Source organism: Heterocephalus glaber, unplaced genomic scaffold, assembly GCF_053883595.1.
Source record: "Heterocephalus glaber isolate CG9 unplaced genomic scaffold, H.glaber_assembly_v1.0 deba00000678, whole genome shotgun sequence".
In the NCBI taxonomy this organism is placed as follows: Eukaryota; Metazoa; Chordata; class Mammalia; order Rodentia; family Bathyergidae; genus Heterocephalus; species Heterocephalus glaber.
Genome location: NW_028258157.1, coordinates 3453272 through 3478381, shown reverse-complemented (window position 1 = coordinate 3478381; position 25110 = coordinate 3453272). Strand labels below are relative to the sequence as shown.

At 39.6% G+C, this 25110-nt stretch overlaps 1 long non-coding RNA gene across 1 annotated transcript in view; it reads left to right on the top strand.

Annotated features, from left to right (window-relative positions):
* LOC147829190 (uncharacterized) overlaps nucleotides 1-25110 on the top strand; it is a 44178-nt gene that overhangs the window by 1353 nt on the left and 17715 nt on the right. The gene's annotated exons all lie outside the window — the stretch shown is intronic.

Below are 25110 nucleotides of genomic sequence, written 5' to 3'. Positions count from 1 at the left end.
AAGTCAAGCAGGCCTAGTTAAATGTCTTATATACTGTAGTTTTGTCCATTAGTTCTTTTTTCCCTTTGTGATGTTCATAGGCCCTGAACATACCCAGCCCATATTATATAATGACAATGATTTTTATGTTAATAGTGAGTTTTTATGAGTTATAAAAAATATTTTTGTATATTGATTGGTGAATAAACCTACTATAATCCTTAAACATTGTAAAAATGCAAGTAAAGTAACTTTTTTACATATATATATATATTTTTTTTTTTTTGGTACCGGGGATTGAACTCTGGTCCTTGCACTTGCACAGCAGGTGGTGAAACTGCTGAGCTAAATCCCCGGCCCTTTTACTTACATATTTTAAAATTATAATTTAATAATCTTTTCTTCAATAGCTTCTGAGTCTAGATACATATTCAAGTGTTTAGGTGTTATCTAGTGTTTCTGATTTGTGCTTAAATTTTTGATCTTTCTGGACTTTTATATTTTAGCAAAATAAGTAGCTAATTTATTTTTCCTAATATTCCCTCATCATAGAAGCATACTTTATTAAACAATTGATTTTATCTCCAATGACTAAAAATACCACCTTACTGTGTTTCAAATCACCATCTTGGGTTCTTTTTAAACTTTATTTGTCTGGTATGAGCATCAAGTGAACTGTTAAGAGTTATCCAAAACATTTGATCATTCATTAGTTCATCCTATCAGATTTTACCAGGAATCCTCAATTTAAGGTTAGCTTCAACTTCTCTTGAAACATTGTTTACTGAAAAAACATAAAATGAATTAGTGACATAGGAAGATAATTTTATGTCCTTGAGGATAAGCATTGATTTTAAAATAAGATGTGAAAATTAACCACAAATAAAAGTAAATAAGGTTTACATTAAAAATTAAAAATTTGGGCAGGCATGCCTGTATCCCCCAATAGGCAGGCTGAGGCAGGAGGATTGCCATGAGTTCAAGACCAGCCTGAGCTACATAGTGAGACCCTGTCTCAAACAAATAAAAACAAAGTTAGGAATTTAAGTTTATCACAGAGAGTGAAAATTTCAACTTATCAGGTAGAGATAAATATCTAAAAAAGAAAACAGGAATCAGCTTCAACAAGTCTTAAAAGATAATCCAGAAGAAAATTTGCCATTTATCCTCACTTTCAAAAAAAAGCCCAAATCGTTAATAAGTGTAAGGAAAGATGATCGTCCTCATTAGTTACTCTAGAAATTTAGCTTCGAACTATAGTGCATTGCACATCTCCAGAGACATGCCTTGGAGGAGCAAGGGGTGCATGAATTATGACACCTCTGTCTCCCCTCTGAGTTGCCCCCACCCTGAGAGCCCAGTGCTCAACCTTCTCCCAAACCTATAACTAAGCCACCAGTGGAACCAGAAACACTGGAACCCCACTTCATCCAGAAACTGCTCGTGCGGGGAGTCTAAAAGCAGGCGCACACCCTGCCCACGGCTCACCTGTCCCCTGTAGAGACCTAGGGTGTGGCTGTTTCACAGCTCGGCGGCCAGAGCTGACCTTGGAGGACACAGTACTCTTCAGTGCAATTAATGTTGTTTTTGCTTACAAAAAGATGAGTGGGAAAAGCATTTGTTAAAGCCAGAAAACAAGTAATCCTTTGGCTGTGGTTCAGGTAGATTTGAAAATATAATTTTCTTGGAAGAAAAATGAACCCCTTACTCACTTTCTCCTGCCACCAGCACTGAATTAATGGTGAATTACAGCAGCTTCTTGCCGAATTTCCCATCTGCGTATTACCTGGAAAGAATGTATGGTAGTGCAATGTGCAAACGAGTAAAAACAGCATTTGTTGCTTTCTTTCCTGCCTACACAGTCAGGGTTTTCTCAGGTGTAGCACATGGAACATGGTTACTGTGTCTATGAGCTGGGCTCTGATGTGGGCTCTAGTGCATTTCAAACCAGCTGCTCGGGAGACTTTGGGGACCTGTAAAGAGCTAGGAGGCTGCATTTACTTGAGATGCCAGGGATGGTGGTGCTAAGGAGCCATCCTCTCAGCAGAGTCCAAGGCCCTTACTGCTTAGGCCAATGGCGAGATCTGCCCATTCTGTCTGTTGGGGCACAGGAAGAAGAGAGGGTGATTTGTGTCAGTCATGCTCGGCCCCTGAGGATTTGGAGGGGATGAAGGTAGAGCAAGAAAGTGGCCTTCTGTCTCCAAATTCTTCAACTACAGTGCTTCTGCTCTTCTCCCCCTCACATGTTGGAAAAGGAGAAGACAATGATTGTCCTTCTTTCAAAAATTGAGAAACGCATTACTGAAGTTGCAAAATGACAATCACAACCCAGGCACAGGGATGGCATCAACCTTCCTTATGCTTTTTAGGGGCAAACTGGCCTCCAAGTGTGAGCTCAGACCTGCACTCCTCTCCCCCCTTTCATTAAGTCTGTGCCCATCTGAGAAGGAGAAAGTCCACAACAAAATGCAATTTCCAAGTCAAGTTGGCAATACAAGCATGAAAATCAGTCTTGAAAGTGGCAGTTTTCCTGCTCTGGCAAAGAAATAAGCCTAGATGAAGTGATTTTATTCACAAATTGATTCTATCCATATCTCTGTATCTCATCTTTTAAATAATCAACTGGATGTTTGAATAAAAGTCACACTATGTATTTGATAAAGTATATTCCTAAGTCTCCAATAAATGATTATTTTCTAAATGTCTCATAGTAAGATTTGTGAGTCACATAGGAAAGAGGTAAATTGGGAACTGCAGATCTGAAAAATAGGATCCCACTGAGTAAGAGGACATCTTCTGTACCCCCACAATCAGCATCAAATTTGGGGATTATTTTTACTTTGGCTCAGGACGCAGGCCATCATAACCAGAGATGCTGTGTGCTGGGTGCTCTGTCGCCTGCCTGAAGACTCCACTGCAAGAAAGCTGTTGCAGCTTCCGCCACAGGACATAGCGCTTTGGTGTTTCTGTGGTCTCAGTAAGATGTGCAGTGGGCTGTGTGTGTGTGTGTGTGTGTGTGTGTGTGTGTGTGTGTGCTACCCTTGGCCTATTTTAGAGGAGAGCAAGAGGTACCATCACTGCATAAAAACTGGTGCCATTGCCACAGACTCCTGTTACTGTCTCTAACAGGAAAGGTGATTTTTATAAATGAGAAGTAATAGGAGATTAGAAAGTGTTGAGATTCAAGTGTATTTTTATGAGAACATTGGCAGTTTATTCACTTTTAATTTACTGAGATGCTGCAGATTTTGTTGTTATTATGTTTTCCCTAAGAAAGAGGCCAACTGACTTTTCTTTCCTATTTTGAACCCAGTTGGTTCTACAACTCTGTGAAAGTGAGCTGTATTTATTGGCTACATCATGAAAACTGAAGAGAATGTCACTTCCTCTCCTCATCCCTGCTTTCTGGCCTAGTGTTTTGTATCAGAAACCCCTGCAGCAGATCCCAATCTTCTGCTTGGTGCTATGATGGGTGGTGAAAAAAAAGACATAGAGACAGAATTAAGAGAGAAATGTGGGGAGCCAGGACGACCAGTGCTTGAGCAAGCAAAGGCCCTGGCCCTCAAAACCATTGATATTTATTGGTGACACAATTATAGTTGAGTTGGGGTGAGAGGACTATGTGAAAGGGTTATGTGTGGTTGTCAGGGATATGTTGCTGGCACAGGCAAGGGTTGTAAAGGAAGACCAGCATTCTTGTGTTAGGCTGGGAACACAATTTGGGTGAGAGTCACTCTGACCTCGGCTGTGTGTTATCTCATCTGCTTTGGTCAGACTCACTTCTTAAAATAAGCCAGCTGTGGGGTTAACTGTTTACAGCCTGCTCTGCTCACAGCCTACTTTGGGCACAATCAGTGGGCTGGTCCTCCAGTGTTCTCTCTACAATGTGCCCAGGCTTGGGAATCTTGTCAGTCTCTGGGGACACATCCGGGCAACAGCACATCAGAAAGTGGGGTCCATCTCCATCTTGGGTGCCCTGTCCTGGTCCTAGGCCCCTTCCCCTGCTTCCCTGGGGGATGGGGTGGTGTCTTAACCCTCTGCAGTTTCAGGCTTGTATCCAACAGGAACACAAGTGACATTACACCCAGCAAACATCATTAGTCATCTGACTGTGCAGTTTCTTTTAAAAATGCTTTACTTTTAACTGATACATAACAATTCTATAGATGTTTGGAACAATTTAACTTCTTTAAATCTCATTATTCAAGACTTTTCCATATTGCCATGATGATCAAGCATTATATTTTTATCAAGAAGTTAAGCATGATTTTCCCTCAATCAATTAAATAATGTCATATTTATCATGTGTCAAAATATCCACTAAAATATTGTCTTAATCAGATTTTCTTAGTTGGAGGTGCAAAAAATTAATTCAGTGAATTTACAAAACTTTTAAAATAAGAAATTTTTGTCATATTACTCTTATAATTCTTGAGGAAAAAGATCAAAGATCAATGCTTTCCTTTTAAGACTTTTACTTCTTAACTTTTCAGAACCAATGATTTGTAATGACTCTGTTGTGATAATGATCAGCAGTACTACTAGTACCAGTGGCAATACTTTTGATGAATATAAACTGAAAGGTCCAAAACAAATTGATGAAGAATTAAGTACAGATATCCTCAAAGTTATAATTACCTCTCATAAAAAGATTGCTATGATGTTCTCCTCTGTCTGACACCTGGAAATTAATTACAGCACAAATACCAACATTCTTCCAAGTAAACCAAGTGTTTTCCACAGGCTTCCACTCTCTTGTTTCCCCCAGGAGGTGACCAGCAGCCAGCATGTCTGCTGGACACAGAGTGGCCCAGTCACACTGATGTCAGAACCACAGCGGCAAGGCTGGACAGGGACTCCTAGTTTCCTGGTGGTGTTCTAGATGTCTTCAGGTTTCACCTAAATTTAATCCCCCAATGGCCTTATAAGTCAGATACTACTATAGTCATCTCTACTTTACAGATGATGAAACCAATATAAAGAAAGTTACATACTATGCCCACAATCAAAAATTAGTAAAATTTTTGTAAATTAACCCCTGTAGTAGTTAACATTATAATGCACATAATAATATGATGCAGAGAGCAGTATGCACATCACTGTTCACATCTTGTCCTGAAATGCAACTGAGATCCACTGCAAGGTTTCCTTCTGAGCAGTGATTCACAGTCCTTGATCCTTCCAACTCTTTTTTGAAGAGACCCCCACTCCCACAGGCAGCGTTGGTAACCTGGAGCAAGCCTCATGGATTCCATTTCCCTTTCTTCCCTGGTGGTCTCCCCAAAAAGGGAATCAAGACATGTCATGTACAGGGGCAAATTCCCTTTGATGGGGTGATCATTATGTGTATTTAAACTGCACCAAAAAAATTAATTTTAAAAGTGCCATTCTTTCATTGATGTCACTGCTAGGGTGGTGTGTAGATGGCCCCACCCTTACACCCACAGTGCATGCCAGCAGGAGCCTGCCTAGGAAACACATCCCTGTGCACACAGCCCACATGCCAGCCTTTGCCAGTGAAGTTCACTCATTAATGGTTAGTGAACAACAAAAGTGAAGCAGAAACATTGCTTAAGGATGCTACGTGTGCTATCCTGGTGTCCTTGTTTATGTTCACTGGGCTTCATTCAAACATAGCTATTCTTAGTCAAAAGAGTGAAAATCTTTGTCCTGCATAGCTTCAGAGTGGCAAAGAATTCAGATTAACTGCAAAAACAATCAAATGAGGCAAGCTGATTAACATATACTTCTGCAACTGACAAATAGGTTAGGCATGCAGTAGCTGATTAGTGATACGGAAACGAATTAAAGCTCTCCAAAGCTTGGCTCTAGAGGCTTCCTCTGTATTAATATGTCTTTCCAATTCTGGATGAGTATATATGTGAACACACACTTTTTATCAATTGCTTTAGCAGATCTTGAGAACCACATAAAATATAAAAACACCTTTGGGAAAACGAGCAATAATTCTTGGCATATCTGTCATGGACAAAAACATCTGTCATTCACAGAAGTAATGGAAAAACAGAGGCTGGCACAAGAACATTTTACTCCATTTGTAGCATGCTTTATGTATTGAATTTTATAGGATACCTTAAGGTAAACTCAATACATCCATAGTCATTTAGCCAGAGTCACAACAATCTTTTCAGTTTATACACCAACTTAAAGTAAATGTCTTCTGTAAAACTGATTTCTTCTAGATCATAAAATTGGAGATGTATTGGTATTAAGAAAAAATAAATGTATTATGTTGAAAGTATTATAGCTAATGTAGGTTTGCATGAAGTTAGTTCATAATCCACTTACAAATACTTCATGTAATTTTTAAATTGAGTTTCTTACAAACAAGCTCTACAGTAGAAGCCAGATACACAGCACCACTGGGAATGCTGAGGCCACTTGAGGACTCCCGTGCTATGTCACCACTCTTTGTGGAAGTAAGCAACAGACTAAGGGCAGAGGTAGTACGTCTATTTCTAAACAATGTCTTATATTTATAATAAAGTGTTGATTTTTAACTTTTTTGTCTACAATTAAACCTTGGGCTTTAGAGAAACTACTGTAATTTTGCTCTGTTACTGACCCAACAAATTGATACATAAAAAAAAGAAAAGTCTACACGGCTTCAGATCTAAAATGATCTCTAATACCAAACTCTACTTTCAAATATATTTAATGAAAGTAAAAGAAGTGTAGTATCAAATCTAGCAATGTACTATCTGTAGATCTGTTATCATCTAATTAATACACCACCTCAGTTTTATTTCATAGTTATTTTAAAATAACATTGCCATTCATTTGTGTGATTCAGTTATCATAACATGAGAACATGGAAATTAGTGTTATGTTTATGTGAATATTTATGCTAAATATGATGCAATACATTGCACAGCTAATTATCCATTCTGGAAAAAACTGAGAATTTGAGGAAAATATAAATGGCTTTATCTCTTATTTGAACTAAATGTTTTTACCCAAATCGGTTTGGATAAAATCCTATAAAACATTTTCTGAGAACCTATACACTTCATGTTTGGAACAGCAATATTTTGGTTTTGGTTGGTATACTGAACCTCTAAATCGAGATGGGATGACTTTTACAGATCCTTTCTCAGTGAGTAGGTGCAGGGGCCGTTCCATGATGTATGAAAACAAGCCCAGCTGGTGTGGAGCCAGGGGCCGTGGTTACAGGGCTTAGGGAAGTGATAAAAAGTCAAGTGAGCAAAACCCAGAAACAGTCAGACACAGGAAAATACCTAGACTGAGTTCATCACATAAAATGTTGGCTACCAGCAAGAAATACTGTTTAGAAATGAACTGCACGGCTCAGCCTGAAATGAGCAGCAACAATTATATTGCGATTTAAGAAGCATGATTGCTGTTAGAACTTATCCTTATCTTAACCCAAAACAGATATGTATGAGTATGCATTATTGGACTCTGTAAGCCAAAATTTCTTTAATAGAATCTATCATCACTTTTTTCTTCTCTTTTTTTTTTTTCTTGTTTAGTTTCCAAGTAAAAGAGTCAAAACTTAATGGGAGCATGCTCAGGTCTTCCAAAAATGGAATTAGTAGTCTCAACATGCCCCAAATATCAATCTATGTTCTAGGTAATTTGTTTAGCACACACACAGTCTACGTTACAACACAGCAAGCTACTGCCCTAATTTTCTGTTGATTCTGTGTCTCTGTATCAGATTTAACTTAAATGTAACCACATTAGTCTCTAAAATACAGTTTTAAGTTAAAGATTCTGATCCTCGGAGATTTTCCCATAACAAGCACATGCATATTTATAGGAACATTTTAAAGGAACAGCCAGCCTTTGAAAAGAATCCAAAATGCTGTGTCTACTGTACTGCTTAAAATCTGGAAAGCATGCTAACGTAACAGCCAGGCCCCAGACTACCCAACCCAAGTGGAGCCGGAGAGCTGAGATAAGCGTCAGCATACATGTCCTGGGAGTATCCACTCCACACTCAGCGATAACAAGCAGGGAAATGACCTGACTCCACGGAGTCTTATCACCGATGCCCCAGCAGTCACCCTTGATTGGCCTGGTAGTGTGAGATGCCCATTTAGAGAACTGATGTAGCTCTAGGTTGGCATTTGGCTTCACTTGGGTCCACAGGCCCATCGGAGGTTACTGCAGGATCTATCTTCTGAGTCCCGAGTCCCTGCAGTGACAGAAGCCAGTTTCTGTGTCACTGTTGATTGGATTTCAGCTTGGGATGAACCCTAGACTCATACAAAGTGACCTTACATGGGGCACTTGATTTAGGCCGTCGGGGGGCTCTGCTCTCTTCTGCAGATCTCCCCAGCTTGTGTCTGCACACAACAGGCAGCTTTTGCCAAAACACGGAAATAATGCCCCAAAGTACACCAAGCCTCTTTCATCACTGTGTACCGAATGGCCCCATGTGTGAGACCTTTCAGGAAGTGATTATATGCTAAATATCAAAGTGGATGTTCATGTCATGGGTTCAGAAAGTGTTGTATATTAATTTGGTATTTTAGGTAGTATTTAATGTGTGCATTTCAGTCTTCCATATCTTTGTGTCTTTGGATATTTTACAGTCATAGACACTGTTGACACAGCACAAAATCATATGAAAACACCAATTTTGGGAGGAGTAAGTTAACTTGGTTTGGTCACTTTTTTGTTAACTGTTCTAAAATGCAGTTTCATTTCTCACACCTAGTCTTGAATTTAAGTCCATTAAAATCTTGAGCTGAATCTCTTTAGGTAACTTGGGTCAGGAATGTGGTCACATGCCCTCTTTCATATCTAATGATGTGTCTATGATGGCTCATCATTTCCTCAATAATAAGCTCCTTTTTCATACAGATTGCGCATTTTGAAAAATACCTTTCTGAAAAATTATTCAGATTTAAGATTTGTGTTACTGTGCTCTTTGATATGACTCCAGAGGCCCCCAGTAAGTCTACATTTGTTATTAAATTGTCATACAAGATTGTCTTAAAGATAGGCTGACTCAGGTGGTAGAGTTCTATGGATTTTACCTACAAAGAGGTCACAAAAGTTTTTGTTTTGTTGTAAAACAATGGAAATTGCAGTCTATTATTGGTAATTACTTTCCAATAAATTGCAGTCTGTTATTGGTAATACGTTAAATATTTTAAGTAGAATCATTTTTAATTCTAAGTGTTCCAAGCAAATTTCTAAAAACTAAATGAAGAAGCATTCATTACACAATTACACACTCCCTATAAATTTCAGGAAAATGAGTTTCTGAAAGATGTGGTTTCAGAGAATATTTCTCACATCATATCCTACTTTGAATTTTAATCTTACGTATAAATCACAATGGACAGGAAGCTTCTCCTTTTTCTGAATTCTCAGCAGGAAAATGGTGCAGTGTGGTAGACAAACACATGAAAACATCAGATAAAAGTCAATATTCCTCCCTAGTATGATGATGACACAAACTATTAGAATGTCATCATTTACCCCAACCTTGAAATTGTAGATATATCCTGCAAGAGTACCAAAAACTGTACGTGTGAACAATATTAGATTAGCCAGTTAAGAAATTTAGTGTTAGTAGGGTGCCTCAAATCAAGGATGTTCCACTTCTGCCTAAGACAGAGTAAGCATATTTAATCCTGTCCATTAACTCAGGGAAGTAAGAAGTCTTACACACCACACACAGACAAATATGGAAACTCCAGAAAGCAAAACAGGAAGCTTGTGGGAAAGACTGCAACTGGAGGGAGTAGTGAGTGGGTGGAGAGTGACTGGTCTGCTTCATCCCCTGGATCCTTGGCCTGGAAAAAAGGCAGTGCCCGGTGGGAAGATGCACTGGACAAGAAGAGAATAGCTCATGAGCTGTCCTCATCCTGCGCCTGTGGAGAGAGGACGAGGTGCTGACTCCCACATGCTGTGACGGAGGAGGAGGATGCAGGGCCCTCTCCTCCCTTCTCCAACTGGAGGAACCATCATTCCCAGGGTTCCTTGGAAATCTCTTTTGGGCTTTGTTCTTCTGTCAACTTTTCAGGGTGCCTGCATATAAGCACCACAGAAACGGTTGCCCAGGCAATGCCCAGCATTTCACTGTGAGATGGAAAGGGCATCACCTTGTTCCTTAGGAAAATGACACAGGAAACAGAACCCAGCTACAGCTGGTTGGAACTGGTGGTGTACATCTAGCCAGTTACTGGCTGAAGATATATATAAATATATATTATATATATATAATATATATTTATAGTTTATATATAATTTAGAAATATTTATAGTTTTAGAAGAGGTAAAATTATCATAATATGAAATTCAAGGGGTCGGGGATTTAGCTCAGTGGTTCCAGCGCCTGCCTCGCAAGCGCAAGGTCCTGGGTTCAATGCCTGGTCCCCCACACACACACACAAAAAAGGAATTCAAAATGTCCAGGATACACTAAAATTACTCAGTATAGAAAAGTCAGGAGAAATGCATCTTGTACCAAACGCAAATGAATGAGATGACCCAGCTGTTGAGATGACTTGGCAGACTTTGAAGCAACTGTTAAAAATTACTCAAACAAATAATAGTGAACATTCTTGCAATGAATAGAAAGGGAGAAAATCTCACCAAATAAAGCACTTAGCAAAAAGTCAACTTTTATAACTGAAAAAATCAAAAACACATGTTTAAAATCAGTCACGGGGTGAACTTAAAAGCAGAATGGTAACAAGGGGGAGAGGGAATAATTATCTAATATGAACAACAAAGACCGTGAGTCAGCTCCCCACTGCTGTGACAAACCTGAGATAAGCAACTTACAAGAGGAAAGATTTAGTTTGGTTCCAATCTTTGGAAGTTTCAGCCTATAGATTGCTGGTCCCTGTGCTTTTCTAGTCCGTTGCAAAGCAGTAGACATGGCAGGACCACGCAGAGCAGGAAGCTTGGCACCTCAGGGAGGCAGGGAGCCAGAGAAAGGAGCAGGAAGGGCAGAGTCTCTCTGACTGCTTGTAATCCCAGCACATGGGGGGCTGAGGCAGGAGGACTGCCAGAGTCTGAGGCCACTCTGGGGTACATAGTGAGTTCGAGGCCACAAATCAAACCTCTTCCAAAAAACAAACAAATAAATACATGAATAAATATTTAAAGTATTTTATCAATACTGGGACTTTTGCCACTCAACATAAATTACAGAAACATTTTGCCACTATTCATGAAGTAACTTGTGAGTGATCAGAATGTATTGAACCTGCAGATAAAGTGATAAAACATGCAGCTCGAGAATATTGAGTAGTTTCTTTCAAGAATATGGAATAATTGGCTCCTAGGGCAGAGAAGCTGAGTTGGTCCCAGCACCCAGAAGGAAGCTCCCCCACCACCATCCCAAGCTCCTAGGGCAGAGAAGGTGAGCCGTGTGGGTGCCAGAAGCATCCCCCCCACCCTGTGGAAATGAGAAGACATGTAAACAAGCCTCAAAAACAGACTTCTGGATCACCTACAGCAACCCCAAAGAGAAATGAGATGGAAAAATCTGATACTCAACCACCTGGACTCTCTGAACTGGCAACAAAAGAGGATCTAAGAAAAATGAAATCAGAAATAATTACTCAGATAACAGCAAAGATTGTGCTCATAGTGCAAGACATGATTAATAAATCTAGAGAGGACGCACATTAAAAACATAGAGGATCTGAGGAACATGATGGAATCCCAACATAGGAAACAAATGGAATCCATAAAACAGATGCAAACAGATTTCCAGGAGATTAAAAAGTCCATCGAAAGTCCACACAGCAGAATGAGCCAATGTGAGGATAGAATTTCAGATATAGAAGAAAAGATTACAATTAGTGACCAGGAAAAGAAAAATTGCTTTAAAATTGTAAAGGAACATGAGAAATCAATCCAGCAGCTGCTAGATGATGCAAAGAAGAATAACATAAGACTGATTGGAGTCAATGAAGAAAGAGGAGAGAGTGCAGATGACATTAAAAAAACCTGTTCACAGAAGTGATGGCAGAAAGCTTCCCCAGGAGGGGAAAAGAACTTGACATACAGATAAGTGAGGCATATAGGACTCCAGCTAGCCTTGATCAAAAAAATCTACACATAGGCATATAATAGTTAGGATTCCAGAAATCCAACAGAAGAACAAAATTCTACAAGCAGTGAGAGAAAAGAAACAAATCACATACAAAGGAAAGTCCATCAGAATCACAGCAGACTTCTCAGTGCAAACCCTCAAGGCAAGAAGAGCTTGGAGTGATGTATTTCAAGCCCTAAAGGAAAACAGCCTCCAACCCAGATTGATGTACCCTGCAAAACTATCTTTCAAAATTGATGGAGAAATAAGATACTTTCATGATAAAGAGCACCTCAGGAACTTCTTGAATACCAAACCAGCACTCCAAAAAATTTTAGACCATACCCTAGGAAAAGACAATGAGGATCACAACCCCAGGAAAGCCAGCAGCATGAGTCCATTGGGCGTGACAAATTACATGCAAAGGAGGAGAATCCAACACAAAGAAAAAGTCATGACAAGGCTTTTAAAACCTTTAAATTCATCTCCCTAATGAGTGTATAATTCAATCTTGTAATTGTACTGATTAGTATTTTACTGATTCTAGAGTTGCACACCTTTCCTTGTGGTATACTGGCTATTTATCATCTTCTTATATCTACTTTTTAATTGGGTTGTCTATCAATGAGCTCTAAGAATTCTTGATATATTCTGGTCATAGGTTATATGCATTGTAAATAGGGTCTGTTTAAGGACTACTTTTCGTTTTAATGATGTCATTTAAAGTTCTAAATTTTGATGGAATCTCATTTATCAATATTTTTTCTTTTATACATCATGTCTTTATAATTTCTTCTTAAAGTTTTATACTTTTAGGCTTTCCTATTTAGGTTCATAGATCCCTTCAAGGTTTTTTCATGTATGGAAATAAAGGGTTGAGGTTAATTTTTTATATATGGTTACCAGGTGTTCTAGTGCTGTTTGCTGAAAATTCTTTCTCTTCCTTGGCTCTTGAATTGAGTTTATATTCTATAAAATGCTAATGTTAAATAATCTTTCAAAACTCAGTGGACCATATATGTGTGGTTCTGTTTCTAGATTCTCTGTTTTATTCCAATGATCTATATGTCTTTCCTTACACCAACACTGCCTTGATTACTGTAGCTTTAGAAGAAGTCTTAAAATTAGGTACTAAACGTCTTCCAACACTGTTTTTGCTCTTTTTTTCTTTAACTTTTCTAGGTCCTTTGTACTCCTACAAAACTTTTAAATTTCAATATCCAATTCTTCATTCATAGCAAGTATACACAGACTTGAATTTTTATATATACCTTGTGCTTTCTAATCCTGCTAAATTCAAACACAAGTTCTAGGGGCTCCTAGAGATTTCTTAGTAATTTCTCTGTAGATGATCATTTCATCTACATATAAAGATTTTACTTCTACTTTGCCAATCCTATCCTAATTGTGTCATTTTATTGGCAGAATATTTTGGTTTGACCCTGTGTTTCAAAGTTTAATGGACAGATGAAGAGTAGGCATATCTGCCCTTGTTCCCCACCTTAGGAAGAAAGCATTGTATCGTCTCCATTCATATAAGGCATTCTAGCTGGAAGTATGGAGTACATGTCTTTAATCTGTTGAGAAGGTTCTGTTCTACTTCTAGTCTCCTGATAGCTTTTACCATGAACAGCTGTAGAATTTAGTCCAACACTTTTTCTGCAACTAGTGAGAGAATCATTTGGCTTTTTCCTTTCCTCTGTTAAAATGATGACTTCTGGGGGTGGATCTTGCAATGCTAAACCAACACTGCCATCCCTATAATAAAACCACTTTCTACATACTGCCAGATCTGACTTCTAATAGTTTGTTTTGTTAAACAAATTTCTATCTATGTTCATACTTTTTTCTTCTATTATCTTTATCCAGTTTTAGTATTAACACAATGTTGAGTTCCTAAAATGAGGGGAGAAGTGTTCCTTCTTTTTTCTGCTTTAATTGTTTGATATAATTTATCAGTTAAAATGTATATGAGCCTGCTGTTGTCATATGGGTAGGTTTTCAAGCTAGGAATATACTTTCTTTAATAGGTGCTATTCAAATTTTATATTTCCTCCAAAGTTAAATTTCATTAAATTGTCTTCCAAGGTACTTCTTAGAAGTTGTCAAATTTATTTCAAAAAAGGTTTTTGAAATATGCTTTCTATATCCTTTTAAATTCTGTAAAATCTGTGGTAATGTCTCCTAGATCTTGATATTGTAATTTAAAAAATATATAATTGATATTGTGTAACAGAAAGAAAAGGTCTAAAGGAACAGGGGAAGTAGGAGGGGTAGAGGAAAGGTAAAAAGGGAAAAGAAAAAAATATGAGAAAAGGAGAAAATGGAAACAAGTTCTTTGCAAATAGGGAAGGGTGGAGGGGGTGAAGGGAGGGCAGAAAAGGGGAAAAAATAAGGACCAAGATACATCATGTAAAGGAACAAGATCCCAATGATGAATGTGACTGTATTTTATACCTAAAATGTACCAATAAACTTAATGGGGAAAAAAAAAGAATATGGAATACTTTACCCATTCTTTTTGAAATTTCTCAAAATGTTAGTTTTTCTTATATAGACATTATACATATTTTACTAGGTTTATAAACAGGTCTTCAATATTTCAGGGTGCTAAAATAGATGAGTCTGTGTCTTTAAAATTTCATTTTTTCATTGCTAGTGCTTTGGGACATAATTGGCTTTGGTATGTTAGTCTTGTATCATGCAACCATGCTATAATTGCTTATTATCTTTGAGGATGTTTTTGTCATTTCTTTTGAATTTTCCACATAGATTGTCTTGTCAGTATGACCACAAAACTGAGTGACTTTTTCCATCTACCAAACAATCTATAAGATACAGTTTGTTTTCTACCAAGTTTTGTGTTTTAAAAGAAGTTTCACTACATAATTGGAAGTGTGAATTTTTGAATAAACTCATCATTAATTGGATCAGTCAACCAATTCTAAATCAAGCAAGTAAAAAGCTGATTTAGTATCATTCAATCAGTATTGTAAGTTGACTGGCTTTCCAGTGTATGCTGATATCAACAGACTAAAGCAGCAACACAGCATAGGTGCAAGGTCACTATGAGAATCTAGCCTAATTGTCAACTCAACTGAGGATTATTAAAGCACACTTCTGCATGTATGTGGATGGGCCTTGCAGGCATGGTCAGAATCCATGGTTTCTAGTACTATTCTCCTGCTCTGCTTTCTGACTACCATGAACTGAGCAGCTTTGCTCCACCAGGCCCTTCCACCATGATGCTTTTACCCTGGAGCTGGACACAAATGGACTAAAATCCCTCAAACTGTGAGCTAAACCAAAGCTCTCCTCCTTTTAGCTGTGGATGTTGGCTATTGTGTCCCAGCAATAGGGAACCCAAGTAATGCAGAAAGTTGGTATCAAGAGTGGAGTTGTCTCAGGCATGATAACTGAATGCGTATTTAGAGACCTTGGAACTGACTTTAAGGAAGAATTTGAGCATATTTGTTGATTCAGGCTAGAGAAGCCCAAGGATGTTATAAATGGAACTTGATGGGTGATTCTCCTCAAAGTTCAGAAGATCATAATGCTGAGAGGAAGTAAGAGTCATGCTTATCAAGCTTCTGTTAGGAATGAGGACTTAATTTGGATTTGAACTAAAAGCCATGCATATTATGGCATGTGAAAAATATGTCCACATTATGCCCATATTCAGAGGTTCTGCAGGAGGCTGAGATTAACTGCATTGGACTAATCTATATTGTAGAGAAGTTGCAAAGAAGCCCAGGATTCAGGCTTGGCATGAGTATGATCTGGCTGTATCTATCACACCAGCTTAGTAGTGAGAACTGGGGCCAAAAACCAGAGCAGAATAATTAGAAAAAGTTAAATTATGGTCCAAGAGATATCATGTGTAAAGTTGGGGCCAAAGAAAACATACTGCTGAGGAGATTAACAGCATTAAAAAGAAAACAAGTACTTTGGATGTGACCAAAGAGAAAAATTCCTTGTGGGCATCTCATGAATTAGCAAGACCCCACCCATCAAGGCTCAATGGTGCAAAGGCTAAAAGTTTCATTTAAGATGAGGGACCCTGGGATCCCTGCTTCAGAAGGGCCTTCTGTGGAATTCATTCCCTGGAGTTCATTCCACCATGTTCTGCCATCTATAAAGTCAGAAGGCACTACAGCCATGATCTAAGGGGGCCCAGCTACTGAATAAGCTAGGAGAAAATATTGGCATCATCCACATGATCCTGGCTGTTCAGGCATGCAGAATACAAGCACTGTGGGGTCAGAGAGTCTTCCACTCAGACTTCAAAGGAAGGTTTGGGAAGCCAGTAAATGTTTTTCCCTGAGGAAGATATGTGGAGCTGTGGAGCTGTGGAAATGAAGCCAGTCATAGCGGAGGTCCACGAATGTTAGCGATAACAAGCTTGTGGAATATATGCCAAGGCAAGCCACTTGCTGAGAGAGGAGCCACCCCAAGAAAGATACAATGTGGGGTAAAACCAACAAGGCCACAGGATGGTGTTGGGACTGCCAGCCCCACATGAACTCACTTCTCAGCAGGGTGTGCTCTGGGCGCCTGCCATGAAGCTACAGGACCTAAGGCTTGGCCTGTGGGGTTTTGGTCTCTTTGTTCTGCTAGTCTCTCCTTTTGGAATGAGAATATTTACCCTGTGTGATTTGGGATTATTCAACTTGTTACCTAGTCATATTGCAGATTTATTAATGGGAAAGTGTTAAAGTAAAATTATTGTCATATTTTATTGTTCCTTTTCAAAACTGCTCCAGCCCATCTTTAATAGGTTTACAATTTTATTTTATAATTATTGTATTAGCTACATAAGTTTAAGAAAAATAACATGGAGTATGAATATTATAGTTCCCTGAAGTCAGCTGAAAGTATTAAATCATTGGTTTGACTATGCTCAAAACATAAACTTTCCATAGCTTCTATTTAATCTACTAATTCATATTTCCATTAAAATGTTTTTATGTGCTAAGCTAAATTTATAGTGAATTTAAATAACATTGATAAATGGATGAACTAAGTCTGATTTCTTATTGCAAGAAGACTGAGTTGTAACATAATCCTCTGAGACTCTTGTGTTCTGATTCTGATTCTCCCCTCACACCATATTCAGGCCCCATTTTCTTAAACTTCCAAGCAAATAATTCCTTGAAGAGGCTTTCAATTCCTTAGGAACTGGAGTATCTTCCTGGTGGCCCTAACCAAGTTTGCCTCTTCTTATGTAAATCCAGCATATATGATGAATAGATCCACATTTATATTTAAAATAATGACTAAAGGATATGCTATCATAATATCAAATATTATAGTTATTTTAAGTCTAAATATTATGTCAAAAACAATAATCCTAATTTTCTTTCAGTTTTAAAGAAGGAGCCTATTATATGGCCAGATGTGTCATTTTGTATTATTTTTAGATTTCAGAACATAATCCATCAAGTGAAAGTATACTATTTATAGAAAATTGGATTTCAGTGGTAATTGCAGAATGAAAATATTAGAACCACTTATTCTAATCAGACTGGCCCCAGAAATAAATGTATGCTCTTATGAAATTCAGCTTACATCCACAAAATCTAATTTATTTGCTTTTAGAGATTCTGGCAAAATTACATCTCTGTGGCTTCTGTGTATTTATATGGTTAAAAGATTTATTCCAGTTTTTGCCATTTGCCCAAGAAGGCACTTTGACTGAGACCCCTGTGCCCCAGGATTTCTTATTCAAGGCCATAATTTCCAAGTCTAATTGGTGATTAAGAAGTAGAATCCCATTAGAATCCCAGAGAAGCTTTCAGTTAGATGCTATGGTCTAGCAGTTCTTGTTCTTTTTCTTCTTGAAACTTTGTAATCATTTGATTACCACACATTTTTTAAGCCTTGGCTTTTAATATTTTTTCTTTCATTTATTATGTAGCTTAGTTTATTATGTTTATTAAAAGGTTAGGCTTTTAAAGTTTTTAAATTATCATTAGACTTTATAAATTTTTTAGACATCTACTAAAGTATTTTAAAAGTATAATTTTACAGTAAAAGCAGACTATGTAATTTAGTAATGAAATTATATATCCACATATAATTAATTTATTTTATCAAATGATGACAATTGTTTCTTTCTGTACTTTATAATCTATTTGGAGTGCCACTGCTATTATTTCTGGATCTGACTGTTGAAAGATAAACTTTTCAGCTAGTTTCAGTAGAGAACACAAAATCGTATTTACATTTTCCCTTCTTTACTACACTTGAGCAATATTACTGAGTAACAGCTACACTAACAACAACTGCAAAGCACAAGCACAGATCAGTGTATCAAATGCCCTGATAACAGACACCATTAGTGACTGCAGCCGTTACTTCGGGTGGATATTGCGGCTTGTTTTTCCTGATATTTGTTTTCTGTACTAACTGGAGAGGCTGGGATTGGATTACATTACAAGCCTCTCTCTCTAGGCTTCCAGATGTAGACTTGCATGTATTAATTATGCAAATGTATGAGCTATTTGAAGGGAAAATGTGACCCTGAGGGCCTTTCTTGGTTGGAAAGAGAGGCCAGAGCCATGTGGAGGGGAGCGTGTCACTTCCACACCCGAACCCCAGCACCCGGAGAGGGAGACACAGCTGCGTTAGACAGCAGCTACAGAGACAGTGAGCCAGGCTTGGGCTGCTGCCGCTTATTCTGTTTGGGTTACTCTGTTAGGCTGAGGACGAAGTGCTGGGCAAGCCCTGTGGCTTGCGCTGAGCCTCCAGCCCGGCCGGGGCCTTGGGACTGCAGCGGGGGGCAGTGATTTCAAATCTCCCTCGGCAGAGTGAACCCAGGCGGCTTCCCGCGCTCTTCCCTGCTCTGAGTGCAGGCTGGAGCCCGTATCTTCAGTGTTCCCGGGGTTTGTGTCTGCACCGTGCCTGTGTCGCTCACACTTTGAGAAGTGGTGCAGGGATGGACTCCCGCTGCTTGCTCTGACGATCAGTGCAGTGACCCCACTGGCATGCCCTGTTAGATATTCTTTGCTCTGACCTTCTCACGTTGTGTGTAGCCTTTGTCACTTTTGATAGGTTCTCTACTCCATAAAATGGCCCGACAAGCCTGCATCCCAAAGTGGTCCAGACAGAACCAAGACCTGCTTTCCCCACCTCTCCCCACTTGTGGCCAATCATCTGCTCCATCGCACTCCCCCAGCCCTTAAAACTTCTCCCACCCACCCCAGGTCGCTGCTCTGCCACTGCTCCAGACAGCCAGCAGCTCACTGCCTTAGCAAGAGCCCTGCTTTGGGTGTTCGTGTTTCAGCTCATTTGATTTCTCTCAACTTTTACTTGCACTCTGTACACTCTGCAGTATATTTGTCTTGCTCAAGATGTAACAGCATTCTTTAATCTTCAAAAAGCAATCAGTGACTCCCTGATTTAAGAAATCTACTACTGAAAGTTCTTTCTTATATTGATTGTAAATTATGATTTCTAAAAATGCTCATTCATTTTTAAATTCTTAATTTATTATAGAATCGCCTGTACTCCTAATGAGTATTCATGGGACTAGAAAATACAAAAGATGTATTCATCTTCCCCAGTAGTTTATCCTTAAATAAGCAACTTAGCATTTATAAAGAAATAAGATAGTTAATTTAATTGCCATAGGAATGCTTTCTTACTTCACTTATAGGCTCACAATTTTTATTCAACATAGAGGAAATAGTAAGTAATTTTCTAGTCGGGTAATGTTCATTGAACACCTTCATAGAAAATATGATATTCCAGAGTGTGCTAAAAAGACATGCCGTTTAGATCTTGTTTATTTGGGAGGAAAGTGTTACAGTTTTCACTTCAAAGGTAAAGAATGGGTGAGGAGCACGAACACAGTGAGATTTTAATCATAGTTACTCGGTAAATATGGACATTCTCTTGAAGTTCTACTGTACCACTTTGTTTCTATAAAGATATTTTCTTTGATATTTGTGCTGGAATTTCTACTTTTGAAAGTAATAGTATTCATGTAACAATTTAAAATGTATTACTTTATGTTGCTTCTCTTTAAAATCCTAACTAGTAAGAAAACCTGATTCATACATACAACGTTTTGGTACTGTAATCACTTTATGAGATTGGAAAGATTCTCCCTACCTTGATTGGTATAGGATATATAATGACTAATGCAAACTCTAGATGTAAGAGTTAGTACTTTTAAAAATTATCTGACATGCACAGGAGGTTGCTAAGAAGGACTGAAACTGACTGGAGGCAAAGAAGCTCTGCTTGAGACAGATGACAGTTCTTCCTCTGAAGCACAGAAGAGAGCAGGGTCGGCTGGACAGATGTCGGCTGAAGGATTTTTTTGACACTTGGAGTCATGTTTGGACAGGCACTTCATCCATGAAACTGGTGGTAATGAGGGTGTACAAGAAAATAAGCTGTGGATTCAGAAGTTCCAGGATCCCCAGGGCTGCTGTCTGAGACCCTATTCCAGGGACAGCCAGGGTGGGGTATCTATTGCCATTTTCATTTCAAGAATTAAACAAATAAATGTGATGTCCAGCCCTGTTTGAGAACCACCAACCTACATGATAACGTGTGGCAAAAAATGTGTAAGAGCTGAAAAAGATTCTAAATGTAAGCAGCAGGCTCTCAGTCAGAAGTCAAGGAAATTGAATGTGGGACCAGAATCGGATCATTTCAGCTGTGTATTAAAATAGCAACCTCAGCGGGCAGCACCTTCACCTGAGTCAACAGAGCCTCAGAAGCCAGGTCTGTGGTGAGAGCCGATTTCAATGCAGGGCAGAAGTCCCTGCTTTGGATTGGTGGACCTCTGGGAAAGAAATTTTAGGAATGAAAAAGATATTCTCAGAAAAGTGTCTCCTTTCTCCTCTCAGAGAGTTGATGACAACGGAAAGACTTGATTTCAAAGCATTCCTCGTACAGTGAATGTCTATGTGAAAAGGCCTCAGCTCCATCAGTTTAGCTTGTGGCCTGTTGTGGAAATCAGCTCATAGGCAGCATGGAGGCCGCGGGCCAAGCTGCTTCTCTACTACGGGGTCCAGTGGTAGCAACACCCAGGGAAGAGCTTCGGAAAGCAGAGAATGATGCACCCAATTTCTAAAGACACCCTCAGTATTCCTCCGGGGCATCAGCAGGAGCCAAGCCAGAGAAACTGCTTCCTAACAACGTCCGTGCTTTCGTTCTGCCCTGGAAAGCCAGGAGCTCAGCTGGGTATCGCCACTCTGCTCTCCTCTTCTGTTCCACTCAGCCCTGGGACAGGTTTCTAACCAGTGGGCGGGGCTGGAAACGCACGGGAGGGCCGCTCCCCCGGACTTCCATCTTCCTGGGAAACAGAAATGGCCCGGCTGCCTCTGCTTTCTGGGCCTGGAGATGGAGAGCTGCGTCAGCCTGGGGCGTCCTTCATCCCAGTCTCCTCCGCCAGTACAAGGGCAGATGTTTCTGAGCCATCTGGAGTTCAAAGAAAGGCAGTCTGTTTATTCGGGATTAATATCTAGACTAAATAGCTCAGCATACTCATTTCAAAATCTTAGCAATATTTTCTCACCAAGCTCCTTAGACAAGACAGAGCAAGCAGAATTGGCCGAGCAATTGTTTGTTTCTTGAATTTTATTGACGGATGTACTCATTTCATTTCTGCGTTTCAGATTTTCACCCACTCGTGCATTCAGGAATGTATATGGCTAACAAGCTAACAAAAGAAAGAAAAGCATAAGTGGAGAGCTGCTTGAAAAAGTGTATGCCTTTATCAGGACCCTACACAAACTGCAGTGCCTGTAAGGGGAAGAGCAGGCCTATGTGAAATCATGATGCAGCTGCTGCCCTGGCATGAACAGCGATTATTTGCCCGTGACCTCGACATTTACTTTCATTCGTTTGCAAAAGCTCCTCTGCATATTCACTCGTCCAGTGTCTCTTTTTTAATTCAGCCACATCAAAGATACATCACTGCTGCCACTCCTAACAATATTGGAGTTTTCATATGCCTGTTCTCATCTGGCATTTCATTCATTTTGTCAACCTTCCAGGTAGATAAAAGCAATAAATCTTACACGTTCAAAAATTAAGAGACAATATTTATATTTTATAAAGAAGAATTCTGATATGCCAGTTAGACTTTACAGAAAACTTCATAACATAATTAGTGATGAAAATACAATAAACTTATAATGTCATAAAATCACTGACAAGTGAACAAGCCATGCTGATATTCCCACACAGTTGAATAATAATCCCACACAGCCAGAAAGCTTCTGGCTGACATGAATTTTGGTTGAAGGAAGATGTGAATAAGCACTTTATAATCCTAGTAGCAGTAGCAGTATCTCTGTTGGAAATGGGCCTCGTTTGTTCTCAGGGTGTCTGCAGTATTGTTTGAGGATTCAGCGTGTTTCCTCCTCACTGGAGGACTTGGAGTTGAACAGAAGAAAGAAAACTGAGGACAGGGCTGGCTGTCTGCAAATCCACCCCACTTTTAATGGGAATTATGTGAAGACATGCTGGCTCCCTTGAACCAAATGTCAGTAATTTATTGCACACTGCTGATCACACAGACCTAGTGACATGGCTGGAGATCACTTCAGTGAGAGCTTTACCGAAGTAAACAGCAACAAGAAAACTCCTCTTGATTAAATCCTAGTCATCCTGGAATCAAAACATTGGCATCCAGAAATTAGAACTGAAAGCAACGCCATCTTGAAGTGCGTAGCTGTAGTTCTTAGTCATCCTGGAACACAGGACCGATTTAGTCATCTGTCCAAAAGAAGGAGAAGGTGTTTCTGTAAATTCATGCTCACTTTACCCAAAGAGCTGAAATGAAGATGATCTACCCATCTCCTTCTGTGGGTATATTTTCCCTACATATGAGAACAGAGAGAAGGCAAATCCTGGGCTGGTAATTGGGAGCTAAAGCTCTGCCTCCTTTCCATCCTGGTGGTAGACACAAATGCTGGGGGAAAGAAGCAGTTTTCTGATAGAGCCGCTTCTCCTCCTTCCTTTTAGAGGATGTATGTGCTCAGGGGAGAATACACTGGGTTCCCTGACCCAAGATCCTATGTAAGGCAAAACATGGGTTTAAGCACTCACTGTGTAGCGGCCACAGCACGAGTCACCTCACCTGACTGCACAAGGACGCGCAGATGGCACTATGTGCGATCCACAGACAGCCTCTGTGCCCTCTCGGTCCTGTTCCATTCTCCATGTCACACAACGCCGGTGTGACCATCCAGACCACCTTCTCCTGTGATGAGGACACCAAGCAAAGCTCTCCTGTGCATCCACCTGGGGAGGCCTGGGGCTTTGAGGACCACTGGGGCGTCAGTGTGGACGGAAGAGGCCTCCTGAGTGCTTCACTCACAGCTGCTTCTTCAAACATGAGATTTCAAGTGGTCATAGCTGGCTGAATTACTACCTGTGTCACTTCCCTATCACTGCTATAAGAAATTACCACAACGTGGTCTTTTAAAGGACACAAATGTCCTGTGCTGCAGCCCAGGGCTCAGAGTCCAGACAAGGCTTCCTTTGCTCGTTCCCTTCTGGTGGCTGTGAGGAGTCTTGCTTCTGCCTCCAGTGGGCCAGGGGCTGCAGCTCCCCTGCCTGCCTGCCGTGAACACACCACACTGGGCTCCTGGCTCCTCTCAGCATTCGGGCTCCTGGGCCTCCTGACCCACGTGTAACTGCACGTCTAAGGACTGCGGTGAGGACAGTGCCCCGGGACTGCGTGAACACCCGGCCCCTCTGCAGGCGAAGCCAGCACCAACCTCTCTCCCACCTGAAACTTAAAGTTCCTGCAGTTCCAGAAGACGGGATGCACATACATTCAGAGAACAGTCTTCTGCCCATTACTCCTCCACATTAACAACAGAGGAAAACCAATAATCGTACGGATAAATGGTCACATCCAGACGAAAGCCCAGACTGAATACCTCCACGTTCTAGGCAGAGCAGGGGAATGGGACACAAAGCCCTTGTAAGAATTACTGGAAACTTCCGATGCAATATAGAAAGCTGGTTCCAATTCTGAATGCTGACAATTATATATCTTTCGGCAAGCCTGCGACTACTTTTGCAACTAATTCCTCATCTGCAAAATAATAGAATATAAGTAGCATGGGCTCCCTGGCGTGGAAGAGAGTGTGAGGCACAGAGGTCAAGTGCCCTGGGGCAGTGGAGGCTGAATGTGGGGCGGCCAGGCGGGGGCTGGCCAGAGCGCTCCAGGTGACGGCGACCACGCAGAAGTGGGGGTGTGCGACGGCGCAGCAGACACAGGCAACAGCAGGGCACCGTTCAATTCAGTCTAGAGGAAACAATTCTACATGTTTTAACCATAAATTATCCAAATCTGAGGAGATTTAAACATTTCATAATGAATACAGGCATTGAAACATGGCACGGTACCTCGTAACTGTGTAGAATATTTATGTTTATATGTATGTATTAAAATAAATTGAAATTTAAAAATATTAGTGTATAACTAGATAACCTCTTATGTCATTTCCAGGAAGTAAAGTGTTATCTTCTAAAAGGGAAGTTTTTTTTTTTTGTTTTGTTTTTTACCAGGAATGGAACCAAGGACCTTGCGTTTGCCCGGCAGGTGCTATGCCACTAAGTTTAGGGAAGTGTGGGTACCAGTGACTGGTAATGACACAGGATCTATTAAAAAAAAGAAAGCAGCTGACATTTTATTATTTTTACCTACCACGGACACCACAGAACTATTTCATCCATGAGCAGCAAACTTTAGTTTTTCTTATAACTTTTAACTATGGAAAGAGAGTCATAAACATTCTGCTTAAGGCAAAGTATCTATTCATTAGGCTCATTATACAGAAGAGATTTTTATTTCCCTTAAATAAGCATTTTTTTGAGTTACAAATCATTGCATTGAAGCTTGATTAGCTAGTGAAGGACTGGTTTTTACATAAAAAGTACTGATGTCATGGAGAATAACATAATCCCATTTTACTTAAATATAAATTTACTATATATAACATTTCATATCACACTGAATTTGGATTTATTGTTGTATATTGTATCATTTTAAAACAAAATTAGAAATCTTTAATCCTATTCAATTAAAATTGAATAATACAAAAATT